General features: G+C 34.5%; 1 protein-coding gene across 4 annotated transcripts in view; it reads left to right on the top strand.

Annotated features, from left to right (window-relative positions):
• Positions 1 to 4761: 4761 nt before the first annotated feature.
• Positions 4762 to 17381, top strand: part of tiam1a (TIAM Rac1 associated GEF 1a) — a 112113-nt gene continuing 99493 nt past the window's right edge. Inside the window, exons 1-3 of one of the 4 annotated variants that reach the window (XM_087270574.1) lie at positions 4762 to 4982; positions 5099 to 5188; positions 7860 to 7907. The gene's annotated coding sequence lies outside the window, so the exon portion shown is untranslated. Of the gene's footprint in view, positions 4983 to 5057; positions 5189 to 7859; positions 7908 to 17381 lie in introns of all 4 variants that reach the window. The other 3 variants (XM_087270573.1, XM_087270572.1, XM_087270571.1) reach the window with 3 other exon arrangements.

Below are 17381 nucleotides of genomic sequence, written 5' to 3'. Positions count from 1 at the left end.
AAATAGATCAGTATAATCTCTTAGGTTTGAGACACTTGAGATTGAAGTCATTGTTATTCTATGAATATGATTTTAAAATGGGTGGTCGCTGTGCCATTGACATCTGACTCTATATTTGACACTGCTATTAAACAGCTGCGCCCAGTGCAGGCCAGCTTTCGCAGATGGCCAGCGGATTGCTGCTGAAATTACATGCTCTAAAACCTCTTTCTCTTTTAATGGGTGCAGCCTCCCATGTGAAGAAACTTGGCATTTCCACTTTCCTCTCCAGAGGCAATGAGATTCCCAAAAATCCCCAGAGACATGAAACCTGCAAACCGCAGATCAGTTTCACAGCTCAAATACCAAATTTACACTTAAAATACATCAAGTGTTACTTACACCAGAAATGTAACATTTTGACCTTTTCCTTTCTTTATTGTGGTTATTTTGTTGACTGCACTATAAAGGCCTTGAAGGGTTTTTGTTTTATAAAGATTTCTGTGCATTAAACATTCTTTTTTCTTCTTCTTCTTTCCCGTGGCAGCAACTCAATGCCTGTAGATATGGTCAAGACGATCTTCTGCAATTCAAATTGAGCATCAGAATGAGGAAGAAAGGTGATCTATTTGACTGAACATGGCATGGTTCTTTGTCCCTGACGTGCTGGTCTGAGTATTTCAGAAACTGCTGATCTACTGGGATTTTCACGCTTGACCATCTTTAGGGTTTACAGAGAATTGTCCAAAAAAGAGAAAATTTCCAGTGAGGGGCAGTTCTGTGGGCACAAATGCCTTGGTGATGCCAGAGGTCAGAGGAGAATGGCCAGACTGGTTTAAGCTAAAAGAAAGGTAACAGTTACTCAAATAAGCACTCGTTACAACCGAGGTATGCAGAAGATCATCACTGAACTGGGCATGTGCCGGTATAAGACTCTGACGGTATGATAACCTTGGACATAAATATCACGGTTTCAATGTATTATGGTATTGAAATTGCTGATCTAAAATATATTCTTTTTATCTGGGTAAAAACAAAACTTTTTTCCCCTTTGTACAAAATATATTTTAATTTGGGAAACATTTAAAATATTTTAGAGCAGTAAACATATCAGGCTAAATAATTAAAATAAATTATTGACCTCTGCTGTCCTCGTAGGTTTCAAAAACACAGATTTGTTTTACAATTTAAAATGGCATCTTTGGATATTTTTTTCTGCTGGAGAAAATGTTGTCCTTAAAAGCTAAACAAAAAATGTAAATAAATAGTCTTACTCATACTTTAGGAACGGAATCGCAGAAATTTTTGACTGTGTTAAAACCTTGACTCTTCCAAACCGCGGTATACCTTGAACACAGTTATCATCCCATGCCTACTCTGAACACACAACACGTCCAACTTTGAGGTGGATGGGCTACAGCAGCAGAAGAACACGCTGTGTACAGTATAAGTCCTGTCAGCTAAAAACTAGAAACTGAGGCTTCAATTCTCTCAGGCTCACCAAAATTGGACAATAGAAGATTTAATGAATGTTGCCAGGTCTGATGAGACTCGATTTCTGCTGTGACATTCGGATGATAGGGTCAGAATTTGGCATCACCAACATAAAAGCATGGATCCATCTTGCCTTGTATCATTGGTTCAGGCCAGTGGTGGTGGTGTAATAGTGGTGGGGATATTTTCTTGGCACACTTTGGGCCCATTAGTACCAATTAAGCATTGCGTCGACGCAGCAGCCTACCTGAGTATTGTTGCTGACCATGTCTATTCCTTTATGACCACAGTGTACCCATCTTCTGATGGCTACTTCCAGCAGGATAATGCATCATGTCATAAAGCGTGAATCATCACAGACTGGTTTCTGGAACATGAGAATGAGTTCACTGTACTCAAATGGCCTCCACAGTCACCAGGTCTCAATCCAATAGAGCACCTTTGGGATGTGATGGAACGGGAGATTTGCATCATGAATGTGCAGCCGACAAACATGCAGCAAATGCGTGATGCTATTATGTTAATTTGGACTAAAATCTCTGTGGAATATTTCCAGTACCTTGTTGAATCTACGCCACGAAGGATTAGGGCAGTTCTGAACGCAAAAGAGGGTCCAACATGGTACAAGTAAGGTGTACCTAATAAAGTGGCCGGTGAGTGTAGATGACCCACTAAAATGTTATAAAGTGTAACAATATTTGGAATTCCAAAAGAACCTTAGAATCATTGGTTGACACATTAAAATACTTTTCTATAGACTTAAAATAAAATTGCAGCTACCAAATACTAATTATTTGTCATTTTACTTCATACTTTACCACTATCTTTCAAATGGGTAGGTTTCACACATATAATTAATAACTTTTTATTGACAAATCAAACATAGAATTTTTTATTTTGTTAGTATCACTTATTCTTGTGTATTTTAAATTCATGTACAGGTCAGAATGTGCGTTGTTCAGTTTTTACATTAATATATTTGTTAGGGGTTAAGCTACATCATTATATCATTTCGATATTTAAGTTATTTAAAATATTAAAGTAGACGATTACATTTAACATTAATATAATATTAATTTATATAAAATATAAATTTGATGGTGTCTTTGACCTATGCACGTATAAATATTTTCATGGCGATGCATTCTTCCTAAACAGGGAATAGAGGAATTGCTGTGATAAATAATTTCTTCTATATTTTATTTCTGGTAATGAGTTTCTTCTGCCTTCTATTATTACACTTACAGCTGCACAAAGGCCTTAAAATGTATTTAGGAAGTACAATCATGGCCCTCACATGGACAAATTTCCAGAAGCAGACAGAATCACTGGAGCATGAGTCAAAACGCTGGTATAAATAGCATCAGCAAGGCGGATCATGAATAATGAAGAAACCGCTCGTCCCACCGGAGCAAAAAACGCACAAGTCATGGGCCTCACATAATGTCAACACACACTAACAAGGTCTTGTGTCTTATACAAAGCATTCACACTTCAATGGATGCTTTAAAAGCTTTCTTCATCTGAATAGTAAAGTTGGCCAGACTTTACAGATTGGCTTTGTATGTGAGACTTTACTCATGAATGGGTTGCTGTTTTTAGAGTATTGTGTATTTAAATGGGTGGTCACTGTACCATTGACATCTGATAAAGCTTGAAACATATTAGACGAACAATAAAAAAATAACTCTACTTTATAAAAGTGCAATTGCTTCAACAAAAATGCATAATATCCTACATAGCAAAATTTCTCTGACCCAGCTCTGGCCCAGACAATCAACTTTTTCTTGGCCCACATGCCACAGTAAATTCTGCTACATGACTGGACCAAGTCTGGCTTCCATATAAGAGCCAGACATGGACCATATCTGGGCCTAGTGTCAGCCAAGTTAATAACCCATAACTTGGAAATTTAATCTTCAAGAGATTAACTTTCCAATCAAGAAATTGATAAACCCATGAAGCATTGCGCTTCAGGTGTATCAGTAATGGCAATGGTTAGTAATGGTTAATTAATAATAATTTAATTTGTAAAATAATTACTTGGTTAATAAAATGTATGCAATGTAGGTTAAATTCAGTTATTTTGCAACATATATAGTTTAATAAATCTAATATATCTAATCTAATTGTTTCCTTAATTAAAATGAAGGCATTCGAAAATGCAAACAGAACAATAGAAATGACTTTGTGCATTAAAATATTTCTTTGCTCAAAATAATAAAATTATTGAAATGTATTTTAAATGTGGGGCAAGATAGGCCAAACTTAAATGGCCCACGTACCAGTTTTTAACATCTGGGTCAAATTCATTTGACATCTAGCCCATGTCTTGCATGCCACCTTAAAGATGGTGCCACCTCTGCCAAACCTGGGCCATAATTGACCCACATGCTGCATGTCAGTGCTGGATGAATGCCTGTGCCAGCTTTATGTCAAATATGGGCCAGAATTCTTTGCTACCTGGTCAAATACAAAAAAAAAGGGTCTTTCAAAAATCTAAACATTATAATGTAATACAACATAAATTTAGTTTCTTCAACCTCCTAGATTAGAAAGTGGTTACTAATTATTCTTTTAGATTTTTTTATCATAGGCTACATTTTGCTGATTTAGCATGCCCACTAAAATGCGATTCATGGTAGACTGACTATTTTTATTGACTGAATTGGATTGATTGAATCTGCCATATTAAGACAACATTTAAACAACTATGTTAAAATTGTCTTCAACAATAAAGATTTTGTTTATTGATGCTGTAATATCTGTGGGTTTTTAGTTGTCTGATCTTTAAATAGTTTTTAAACTAATTATGCTCACCTGAGCGGGTGTTCGGACCCCTGTTTCCTAGCAACGCATCCAGATGTCCTGCATCACCGCGGAGGCGAGTGTGAATCTGAGGGGAAGTTTCGGATTCAGTGTTATCTTCATAAGATCTTCTCTTGCTTTAAATAACTTTGGGTTATTTTACACACTTTTAAAATCTTGTTTTAACTTTACGTTTTTTCTTTTAACTTTTGAATGATCTTTTACTTGGCTTCTTCTCAGTTTGCAGGAGCAGAAAAGGAACACAATCGTTTCATTGTAAGTTACCTGCTGCTACTGTTATCCTGTCCATTTGCAAGCTTTTTTAATCCAATATCATATTCAATTTATTTCAAACGCGAAGGTAAACTGTTTTCGGCGCAAGTAATTTACGAGACGTTTCTTCAGTTCAATTTAGACGCTAACTATTACAAATAAGACGGTAAAATTATAGCTTAAATGTGTTCTCGCGATAACGGCAACATGTTACATGAAAGACGACGACAATTACCAGAGAAGGCAACAACACTAGCTGTATTTTCAGGTTTAAAAAAAAGTAAAAGGCAAATGACACCAAGACTCCAAAAATGACTAACGTTATAGACACGTCGTGCTATTTTAATCTCATAACGAAGGGTACAAGGTTTACATTTCGACAGGAAGTCAGAAGATTGTCAACAATTACTCGTCAAAAGATTTTAAAGGTAAGTTAGCCTTAGTTCATAAATGCTGGCATACAGTTTTCCAGTTCTACCAAATGTATCCTGTCCTTTTTACAGTATGCTTCAGTCTAAAGATATTTTTGGACCAATGCTAAAAGTCTATAGGTCAGATGCCATACATGGTCCCCATACTACAGGCCAGGGGTCTTTAGACTGCAGATACTCCTGACCAGACCTTTGCCCTCCAGGTATGTGTGTTATTCAGGCAGAACCTTGAAATAATCTGCGCCTGTGATGTCGGAGGATGAAGGACTGCTGTGTGGTCTGCTTTCACTGGCTTTCGGTCACTTTTTTAACTGCCTGGGAAAGTTTCTTCTCTGCTCAGCTATCAGGTTATGGCAGTAAAGTGGAGGACACATAAAACAGACTTCACCTCTGGGCTTTTATTGCTCCGCTTTGGAGTTCAATTAGTCTTTCAGGTCGCATTAATTTCATCCCACAAATCCACATGATCTTCTTTACTTTGACTCGTGAGTGTTTCTGAGCATCTGTGCCAGAGAGACTGTTTGAATGAACATGCTTTAAACCGTATATAAGTGTGTTTGACCTATTTGCTCCACAAATCAAGTGGAATTATGAACATCTGCTCTTAAGTTTATGACCTTGTTGGATCGATGTGCTTGAGTAATGGGAAATCTGAAACATGATACTAAAATGAATCCAAATGATTGAGGACTAAAGAAAATGTAAGAAAAACTGTATAATGAAACAGTGTGCATGTAAATAATTGTGTGTGTGTGTGTGTGTGTGTGTGTGTGTGTGTGTGTGTGTGTGTGTATGTATGCATGCATGTGTATATATGTACATATATAAAGCAGATCGTCTTTATATACTCACAGGCCACTTTATTAGGTACACCTGTCTAACTGCTCGTTACGCTAAATTTTAATCGGCCAATCATATGGCAGCAACTCAATGCATTTAGTCATGTAGATATGATCAAGATGATCTGGTGCAGTTCAAACTGAGCATCAGAATGAAAAAGAAAAATGATTTTAGTTATTTTAAACATGGCATGGTTCTTGGTGCCAGACGAGCTAGTCTGAGTATTTCAGAAACTGCTGATCTACTGGGATTTTCACGCACAACCCTGTTAAGGGTTTACAGAAAATATTTAGAAAAAGAGAAAATATCCAGTGAGCGGCAGTTCTGTGGGCACAAATGCCTTGTTGATGCCAGAAGTCAGAGGAGAATGGCCGGACCTGTTTGAGCTGATAGCAAGGCAACAGTAACTTAAATAACCACACGCTTCTACCAAGGTATGCAGAAGAGCATCTCCGATCAGACCACACGCCCAACCTTAAGGTGGTAAAGCAGTAGAAGACTACACTGTGTGCCACTTCTGTCGGGAAATTGTGGCAACAATTCGCACAGGCTCACCAAAGTTGGACAATAGAGGATTGAAAAAGCGTTGCCTGGTCTAATGAGTCTTGATTTCTGCTGCAACATTCGGATGGTGGGGTCAGAATTTGGCATCAACAACATGAAACCATGAATCCATCTTGCCTTGTATCATTGGTTCAGGCCGGTGGTGGTGGTGTAATGGTGTGGGGGATATTTTCTTGGCACACTTTGAGCCCATTAGTACCAACTGAGCATCGTGTCAACGCCACAGCCTAACTGAGTATTGTTGCTGACCATGTCCATCCCTTTATGACCACAGTGTATTCATCTTCTGATGGCTACTTCCAGCAGGACAATGCGTCATATCATAAAGCGTGAATCATCTCAGACTGGTTTCTTGAACATGAGAATGAGTTCACCGTACTCAAATGGCCTCCACATTCACCAGGTCTCAATCCAATAGAGCACATTTGGGATGTGATGGAATGGGAGATTTGCATCATGAATGTGCAGCCGACAAACATGCAGCAAATGCGTGATGCTATCATGTCAATATAGAGCAAAATCTCTGAGGAATATTTCCAGTACCTTGTTGAATCTATCCCACAAAAGATTAAGGCAGTTCTGAAGGCAAAAGGGGGTTCAACCTGGTACCAGTTAGGTGTACCTAATAAAGTGGCCATAAGTATATATATATATATATATATATATATATATATATATATATATATATATATATATATATATATATATATATATATATATAAACAGTTGCAGTAAGAATTATTAGCCCCCCCCCCCCCCCCTTTAAATTGAAGAATTATGTTTAACAGAGTAAGTATAGAAGTATCTTAAAAAATATCTAGTAAAATAATATGATATTCATGACTATCAAAACTTTAGTTTGTTTACTTTGGCACGCACTCAAAGCAGTACACTCATTTATGGCTCTGCTTATTATCTTATCAAGTTGCTTTAGGCCAGTTCATACAGCGGCAACAACAAAACCTGACCTTTGACCCTGTAGTCATGGGACAAATATGCAGACAGGAACTGATCCCTGATGTAAACTGACCTTAACCAATCAATCAATCAATACAATAGTCAAGACCGTCAATAGTCAAGTAAAGATCCTCAGGGTCTCAAATAACAGACTAAATAACTACAAAATACATTTTTTCCTCTCTGTGATAAAAACACACTCCGCTCTGCAGAGTCATAAACCGCAGCCACAATCCAAATGCCAAATTAGTATAACTGGAAGACTTTGGCTTTGTGGGACATTCCCAACATTTCATAAACAGAAAGAGGAATATAAAAAAGACCACTCTGAGTTTTAACTCAAGATTATAATAATAAGTTCAGAATGCACATGACCAAGCTTACGTACAAGTTACTTTCACTCTATTATTTGCTTTATTAGTGTCCTGTGGGCTTGTAGCATTAGCTCATTTAAATAGCAGTTATTAAAATGTCCAATTCAAAAGCTAACGTATATGCAAATGATCCTTACAGGTGTGTTTGCTGGAAGACAGAAGCATGCTTACACCAGGACGTGTCGAGGTGAGTTCAGCTCTTATTCTTTTTGTTTGACACTATTTAAGAGCATTATCAAATGATGTATGTAAAGATGTAGATCTGATTTGCTGTTTTATTTTGAAGTAAGATGTGGTATCCTGTGATGGGGTACATGTGTTTGTTTTTCCTGCTGTGCTGATGTGTGCGAGACCTAAATGTGAGATCTAAATTATTCAAATATGGAAATCAAATTTTTAAATGTAGGTATTGAAATTTTAATAAGTAAAATGTAGTACAACGGCACGTTTAGAAGTAAGAGCATCGCTTGGGATATCTGGTTTCGGCTGTTTAGATGTTAAATATCATACAATTTAATTTATCATACAATTTATATGATTCACAATAATATACTTATTATACATTATAATGCTTTTAATATGTTGTATGTTAATAATTTAAAACAGTTAATTTAATACATGTTTACTTTTTTTAATATAACTTTTTATACCAACATATTTACACACACACACACACACACATTTTAATGTTTGAACATTTATTTATATTGTCTGCACCATTTAAATTATTTATCACAATATATTTATATCACAAAAAGTCATCATAACATGTCAATGTGTTGTACTACATTTAATTAATATTAAAATTAATTTAGTAAAAATTCTAAAATACATCAATAACCACATAATCCACAAATTTTTACAATTATTTATTTATTTATTTGTTTATTTATTTAAATGTTTATCTACCTATTTATTTATCTATCTATTTATTTATTTATCTATTTATTTATCTAATTTATTTATTTTTATATTTATTTGTTCAACTACTTATTTATCTATTTATTTATTTATCTATTTATTTATTTATTTACTTATTTATTTATTTATCTATCTATCTATCTATCTATTTATTTATTTATTTATTTATTTATTTATCTATTTAATTGTTTATTCATCTATTTATTTATTATTTTATTTACTTACTTATTTATTTATTTAACTTTTATGTTTTCACTATAGTATGTGTATAACACCAAGAACTGAAATGAAATCTCATTTTTTCAATGTAATGCTAATGATAATGTGTTTATTTTTGGGGGAGGGGGAAATTATGTAAAGTGTTGCTGCACATGCATAATTTTTTGTTGTTGTTTTGTTTTGTTTTTTAGACCTTAATTGTTGACATGTTCTCGATAACCTGAGTTAGCTACATGAGCTCCTTGTCAGTATTGCTTAACCCAATCCATCACTGTCTTGTATCTTACCTCATGCAGTTGCTGTAGGCTTGCATGGTTTGTATGATCAGGTTGATGTTGTGAAGCGTCATGGTGGATGGCAGAGGCTTTATTCACTCCTGACCCCTGCTTCTGGGTTAAGGTTATTTCAGATTCAGTAAAAACACCAAAAACACTCCCTTTCTCTGAGCTCGTTAGACAAGGGATGCAATTAGAGGCATTAATTGGAATGGAGAGCGAACTGAGAAAGAAATGAACACCTGGAGGCAAATGCGATGGTGGGTGGGATTTATTTTGGAGAGTGTGTGTGTGTCTGTGTGTGTGTCTGCATCTGATAACTCTCAGAATCCTAATGAAGCCTGTAAATGCTGGTCGCTTTATGATGAGACACAGCAGGCACTGATTTTGGGGGTTTTGATTTGCTTTTTGGTCTGTGATTCAGTGTAAAGAAAACAATAAAAATACACTATTTAATGATTATTTTATTGCAGTTTATCAATTAGTGTATGTAGTGGATTCCAATTCCAACATTTTTTTAAAGATGCCATTTAATGCATTGATTCAATAAGTTAAATTGTTATCCAATGTCTACATAGTAAGTAAAAAATCTCCAGAAATGGTTTTATGTGTCAATGTATTACCCCATAAAATACCTCTATTATCAGAAAGTCCTTAATCACATTTGGAATGGTTATGGATATTAATAAGATCTGCTCTGATGTGCATCTCTCAGTGCTTGCTGTCTTTCTCACTTTCACACTCAGCATGATGTGTCAGGGAGTATGCTTTGTTAAATATATTTAACTTAAATGGTGGATGTTTATTTTACCTAACCTTCTAATATAAACCCCTCAAAGTAACCTGATTTGCTTCTGAGTTGTTTTGTCAATAAAATAAAACATATATTATGATTAAACTCAACAAAAGAGACAAATAGAGAGTATTTTAAAACTAATGAAAATACAGGGAAGAATTAATAAAAACCTCAAATAGGAATCCCAGGTGCTTTGTAAATTAAATATAAACTTACATAAACTTAAAAACAAGAAAGGAAATTGATCATAGTTGTTATCTCACTGGGAAACATTGTGGTCAATCAAATGCTGCCTGGGGTGTGCATATTAATAATCCCATGTGCAACACAATCAGTCTGTTTTGGTTGCCGAATCGAGTCATCACAAATCGAGTCTATGTATTTAATACTGATGAGGGTGGCACGGTGGCTCTGTGGTTAGCACTGTCGCCTCACAGCTAGAAGGTCGCTGGTTCATGTCTCGGCAGGGCCAGTTGCCATTTCTGTGTAGAGTTTGCTTGTTCTCCCTGTGTTACGTGAATTGGGTAAACAAAATTGGCCAAAGTATATGAATGCATGTGTGAATGTGAGAGTATATGGGTGCTTCCCATTAATGGGTTGTGGCTGGAGGGGCATCCGCTGTGTGAAACATTTGCCAGAATAGTTGGCAGTTCATTCTGTTGTGGCGACCCCTAATAAATAAAAGACTAAGCCAAAAGAAGATGAATGAATACACTGATCAATAACTACAGGCATGGTTTGTGGTCCATTGAATTGTGGAATCAAGCATTTCTCTTCCAAATTGTTGTTTTAGTTAGCCTACATGCTAGCGTAATGTACATTTACTAATTAGCATGCTAGGTTATCTTATACTTGTTTAAACTGGCGCTTCATGTAAGTACAGTACACAATGTACATAGTACATATAACTGTTAAATGTTTAGCTTTAAACAGTAAAGTACAGCTTTTAATCTGGCATTTACCTCAGGGTCCTAAGGAGACACAATTTGTCATCACATGTAGAACGTGACCTAGTCCATGCAAATGTTGAGAGTGTGCTAATTAATAATCCTGTGTGCAAAGCAACAGTTTGTATTGTGTTCTGATTGAGCTAGGTATACCTAGATTTTCTTTATAGACCATTTTTTTAAAAAATATTTTTGCTTCTGCACTGAGCCACACGTCTCCACTTCAGTAGGTCTTCAAACACCCAAAATTCACAGTTTTATTCATATATTCTGAAGGTTTTTACAGGGGGGTATGCTCATACATATTTTTCCTGAATATATAAAACCTTATATTCTACAAAGATATTTTTTCTGGCTGTTCACAGTATTTTATAAATTGTGAAATGATGAAAAGAGACTCTATAATACGTAAAAACCTTACCGTACCTAAGTGTTCAATGTTTTGTGCTAGAAATGTATCTTATTCATAGACTTTAAAAGATATGAATGCAGTATTCATGACATCACCCATAATTTTCTGAAGAGCGCAAATGTAGCTACAATTAGGTGTGACCAACCGTCACCGTTTTGTTCGCGTATCATCGCAGCCACAGGGCTTGACCAAATAAGGGCAAAGAGGCGGAGCGTAAGCGTGGACTGCTTAGACAGGCTTTTCTTTGGGAGAAACTCTTAATACTACATTACCTGCGACTCGTTTGTGTTCTGACCACATGTGCTTGGTTGTGTACTATAGCAATAAAGTGTTTATTCTTTTAAAAACACTAATGTAATACATTGAGCCACTGGGGTGCATTACAGGTCTAAAGAAAATTATACTTAATCTTACATAAAACAAATACATTTATAGAGATGGTATTTATAAGTATATCATTTCACTCACCTGGGAAATGGAGACAACTTGAATGGTTTGTGAGCCCAATTAAGTGCACGAAGCATGTCATATTATCTGATAATTGTGGGAAATAATTTCAAAATGCAATTGAATGTGTAAAGACACATAAAACAAAACAAAAATACGATGTATATGCTGAGTTTAGCGGCTAATCAGCCGGAATGACATGACGGCGACCAGCGAGACCTAGCTTTTATTCAGGTGGCCATGCACTTAATTACGCAGACTTAATAAAATTTAATAAAAACAAAACAAATGAGTTATAAAAAAAAAAAATCACCCCCTCACAGTTGTAATAAAGAGTATTATTAGCTATATGCACCAAAACCATCTTTTGTACCAGGCTGTAAACATATTTTTATCAGCTGTAAAATTGGGCAATTTAGCATAGCAGTCTGTGAACATCTGGAGTTTCTGGAGCCAGCCCCCAAAGGTGAGTCAATGAATTGCAGTTTCAGTTGTTTTCGTATTAGCTTCACGAGGGAGAGCAGGAGGTTGCAGCTCGATCCAAATAAACACATATTTATTTAAGTAATGCCTCATTTGCATATTTAAACTAAATTTTAGAAAACGTGTAATACAAAAAAAATTACATTCTTATTTTATTAGTGGGGGAAGTACAGTGTGAACTAGTTCAATTTTCCCCTCTCGTAACCTGCAGTGTCTTGCTTTAACTGTCTTTTTTTTTTTTGCTTTTTTTTTGGCTTTGTCCTCATGTGCCCTTGCGGACTGTCTGTTTGTGGATTTTGCACATGATTCGTGATCTTCTGCCGATTGTGAATTACTCAGGTCAGATCTCTGGAGGCACAGGTTGTTCTCCAGCATTTGTTTGCTGTATCACAAGGCCGTTTTTCGAAGCTATTCATGTCTCTGAAGTGCTCTCAGCTGACCTTTCAGCAATGTCTGATGTCTGAGGAGGGGAATTACTTCTTTTATAGCTCTGTGTGTGTGGGTGGGTGGGGGTGGAGGTAGTAGGGTGTTCTAGTGGTCAGGCTTTTGCTGTTTTTGAAGGACCAAATGTCCTCAAAAGGATAGCAGGAAATTAAATGATCAGATATGCTGTATGGAGATGATAGCTGAGTCGGGGCACTCTAACAAAAGAGCAAAATAACAAAACAAAATGAGTCAAAAAAAGATAAATGCTAATTAAAATAGTATACATTTAAATCAGTTAATATACAATTAAATTAAAAATGTATAAATCTAGCCTTTCTGCAACTCTCATGGTCGCCCACTGAAGCTAAGCTGGGCTGCGCTTGGTCAGTACCTGAATGGGAGACCACATGGAAAAAGCTAAGTTGCCGCCGGAAATGGTGCTGGTGAGACCAGCAGAGGTTGCTCAACCTGTGGTCTGTTTGAGTCCTAACGCCTCAGTATATTGATGAGGACTCTATACTGCTCAGTGAGTGCCATCTTTCGGATGAGACGTATAACTGGATTGACTATTTGTGGTCGTTAAAAATCCTTGGATGTCCTTCGAAAAGAGTAGGTGTTTAACCCCGACATCCTGGCCTAATTTGCCCACTGGCCTACTGATCATCATGGCCTCCTAACCATTCCCATATCATAATTGGCTTCATCACTCCTCTCCACTAATCAGCTGGTGTTTGCTGTGCAGTGTGGTGCAATATGCCTGCCATCATGTCATCCAGGTGGATGCTACACACTGGTGGTGGATGAGGAGATTCCCCCTAATAAATGTAAGGAATTATTATTATTATTATTATTAATAAAAACAAAACAAAAATAAAATTAATATAATTTAGTAGCTATTAATAGAAATGTGTTTATATATTTATACAAATATATTGTATACGTTTTAACCAAAATAGCACAAGCAAACAAATTAGACAATTACATAAAATAAAAAAGTTAATTATTTAAAATAAAGTTCAAGATGAAACAACAAACAATTAAATGCAAACAAAATAATAAAAGAAACAAAATAATAAAAGAAAATAAAAGAAGTTGATGTCAGATGCCCCCCTGAATTATTATCTCCCCTTTTTATTTTTTCCCTTACATATTTCTAAACATAATAGTTTTAATAACTTGTCTCTAATAACTGATTTTTTTTTTTTATCTTTGCCATGACGACAGTAAATAATATTTTCTAGATATTTTACAAGACTCTTCTATACAACTTAAAGTGACCTTTAAAGGCTTAATTAGGTTAACAGGTTAGGGTCATTATAGGCAAGTTATTGTATAAGGAATCTTTGTTCTGTAGACTATCAAAAAAATTAGCTTAAAGGGGCTAATAATTTTGACCTTAAAATGGTTTTTAAAAAATTAAAAACTGTTTTTATTCTAGCCGAAATTAATCAAATAAGACTTTCTCCAGAATAAAAAATATATAATCAGAAATACTGTGAAAATTCCCTTGCTCTGTTAAACATCATTTGGGAAATATTTAAAAAAGAAAGAAAAATCAAAGGGGTTTTAATAAGTCTGATTTCAACTGTACATGAGGAATTAAAACAAAATAAGATAAAATAAAGTAAAATAATTAAATTCACATCAAAAAGGGTAACAAAATAATACAAATTAAGATAGATCAGAATGTGTTTAACACAAACAAACATAAAACAATCAAACAAGATAACAATAAATAAATCAAGGTTTAAAAAATGCTCAATCAAACAAGGCTTAAAAAGAGATAAAATACAATAAATGAAAATGTAACAAATATTGTATGCAAATTAAAATAATGTAAAAAAATGAATGTAACTGAAAGCTAGATTAAATTAAATAAATACAAAAATGTAAACGATGTAACAAAAAAATTAAAGAGAGAAAATCAAGATATCACAAAATAAACTAAAAGGATTAATAATATATCTTGAATAAAACAAGAGCCATAAAAAATGCTAAATAAACAACAAAAAATAAATGCTAAATAAATTTCAAACAAATAAAAAAAAAACAGTAAGTTAAAAGGATATAAAAATAAACCTAAGTGTTGGTAAATTCCAATCTCAGTATAATGCGCTGCATGGCCTACCAAAAACTGTCATTCTGGCTGTATTTATTGAAGGCTGAGCCTGGATCAGCACCTTTGGGTTTCTTTTGGACAAGCAAACTGGTAAGAGCGGATACATTTGCCTACTCAGCGACTGTGTGTGTGTGTGTGTGTGTGTGTGTGTGTGTGTGTGTGTGTGTGTGTGTGTGTACGTGTGTGCATATGTGTGTGTCTTTCTCTGTGGGTGGTAAAAGTGCAGGCTGTCCATTTAAGGAAAGGATTATTCCCTTTTTTCCTTCTTTGAGACAGGACATCAGTCTGGGAGGAATTTTTACCTTCTGATGTTTTAATCCCCTGTTTCTCTCTATCTCTGCCTCCTCGTGCCACTCTTTTTTGCTGTCCTCATCAAAATGATGCTCAAGCATCTCTTCGGCTCTAAGAACTCTTGATAGGATTTCAGCCGTCTTCTATTATGTGGGTTTGGTGCCTCCAAGACTGTTTGTTTTTCATAGATAAAGCGTACCAAACTTAATTCACAGCTTTATATTAAATGAGAGTAGTTTATGCTTTTTTTCCTTTAATCAGCTGAATTAGAATACTTATTTAAATAATTTGGAAAATGAATGAATGAATGAATGAATGAATGAATGAATGAATGAATTAATGAATGAATGAATGAATGAATGAAAAAAATTCTAGCAGTATACTTTAACCAATTAAAATGTATCTTTCATTTCAGTTTCAGTAATATTATTTGTTTTATTTTTTAAGTAATACATTTTAAGTACAAAGCATAGTTAAATATAAATGTTTTGATTAAGAGCTCAACTAAGTAATATTTGTTTTGACCAATGTAAAGATTTAAGGTTACTCACACAGTAAAGACCTGGACCACATCACTATAGCCAGGTGCATCATGAGAAATGTTTTAGAGTTTGTTTATGTGTTATATCAGTAAATATGGGTTGTTTTGTTATAAACTTTATATGTGTGTTTATGTTTGAGTTGGCTTCTGTGATTTAAGCTCAATATTTCATTTATTTATAAAATATTGACCATCACCATCCATGAGAGTAGTGTGTTGTGTAAAGGAAGCATGCAGGTGGTATGGTCTAGTTAAGGTCTGTTTGTTCTCTGAGCTCAGAAAAAAAGGTTAACTGACAATGCTGCCTCCTACCTGTTTACCAGATTGCTGACAACAGAGACACTAGTTATGTGGTGTGTGGGGCACAAGTGTTCTCCTAGCTCCAGTTGCCCTTGTAAAGCAATCATTTTGAAATGCTCAGTACTTTCAAAATATTGTTTAAGGCAAATTATTTATTTTTCATTGGCTCAAATGAATCCAATACCCTATTTTTATTTTTTGATTAAAGTTATATCTTCTTGTTTAGAACACAGAATTCTGCAGATTTACACAGATTTTTGGCCCTTCATTAATTCTGTTAATTTACTTGAGTAAATGTGTGTAAATGAATATTCATTCAGTTTTTAAATTAATTACAGTAATATAATTGACTAATATGAAAATGTTCACCTGATTTATGTACAATGAAGTTTGTAAAGTAATATTTTCTGTCTTTTAGTAGATGTATTATATGAGGACTTGCTTTGTTTACCAAATAATGTGAATCTAATTGGATTTGCATTTTAAACATTAAATAAAAGGATATTATTTTCCACTTCACATATTAGGATTTTGGTTATAATACTCCCAAAATAATTCAGCAGAAATCCGCAGATTTTTACCAAGAAATAGCAAAACATCTTTGCAGATTCCGTCTGGCCCTAATTTAGGCAAGTTATTTTATAACGATGGTTTGTTCTGTAGGCTATCAAAAAATAGCTTAAATGGGTTAATCATTTCGACCTTAAAATGGTTTTTAAAAAATTAAAACTCTTTATTCTAGCTGAAATAAAACAAATAAGACTTTCTTCAGGTGAAAAATATTATCAAACATTCTGTGAAAATTTTCTTGCTCTGTTAAACATAATTTAGGAAATATTTTAAAAGAAGAAAAAAATCAAAGGGCGTTTAATAATTCTGATTTCATCTGTATATATGTACAATTTAAAAAATGAATTAATCACACATGAAATATGCAATGCAATTCTGCTGTCCTTAAACTTAAATGACAAAAATAAAATAACAAAATAACATTTGAAATAAAAAATTAAATGCAAACAAAATAAAGTAACATAAAAAATATATTATTAAAATAAAATGTATTACAGTATAAATATTAATAAAATAAAAAATACAAATATAGTAATGGAATATACAGTACAACTAGAATACAATACATCACAAAAATTCCACAAATAATATCCACGAAAATTCAGTATACGGCCTGATCACTCAAATCAACAATCACAATTAAAATGTATATTTACCTTATACTATTCATTTAAAGTCATTCATAATTTAATTCTGAATTTATAGTCCTGCACAGCCCTCAGAAGTATGTGTGTGTGTGTTCATATGTGCTTGGCTGAGAATTTAACACACATTTCATTTCCAGTTAGCTGATACACACAGACAAGCAGAAATATGAGAGGAGTTAGAGACAGATCACATCCTTTCTGCCTGACCTGGAAATAAGGGATTCAACATTATGAAGAGAAAGGGACAGTGGAGAAAGGAAAGTGAGA

This window comes from Danio rerio, chromosome 10, assembly GCF_052040795.2.
Source record: "Danio rerio strain M-AB ecotype USA chromosome 10, GRCz13ab, whole genome shotgun sequence".
NCBI classification, from domain to species: domain Eukaryota; kingdom Metazoa; phylum Chordata; class Actinopteri; order Cypriniformes; family Danionidae; genus Danio; species Danio rerio.
This window is presented reverse-complemented; position numbering and strand designations above follow the sequence as displayed.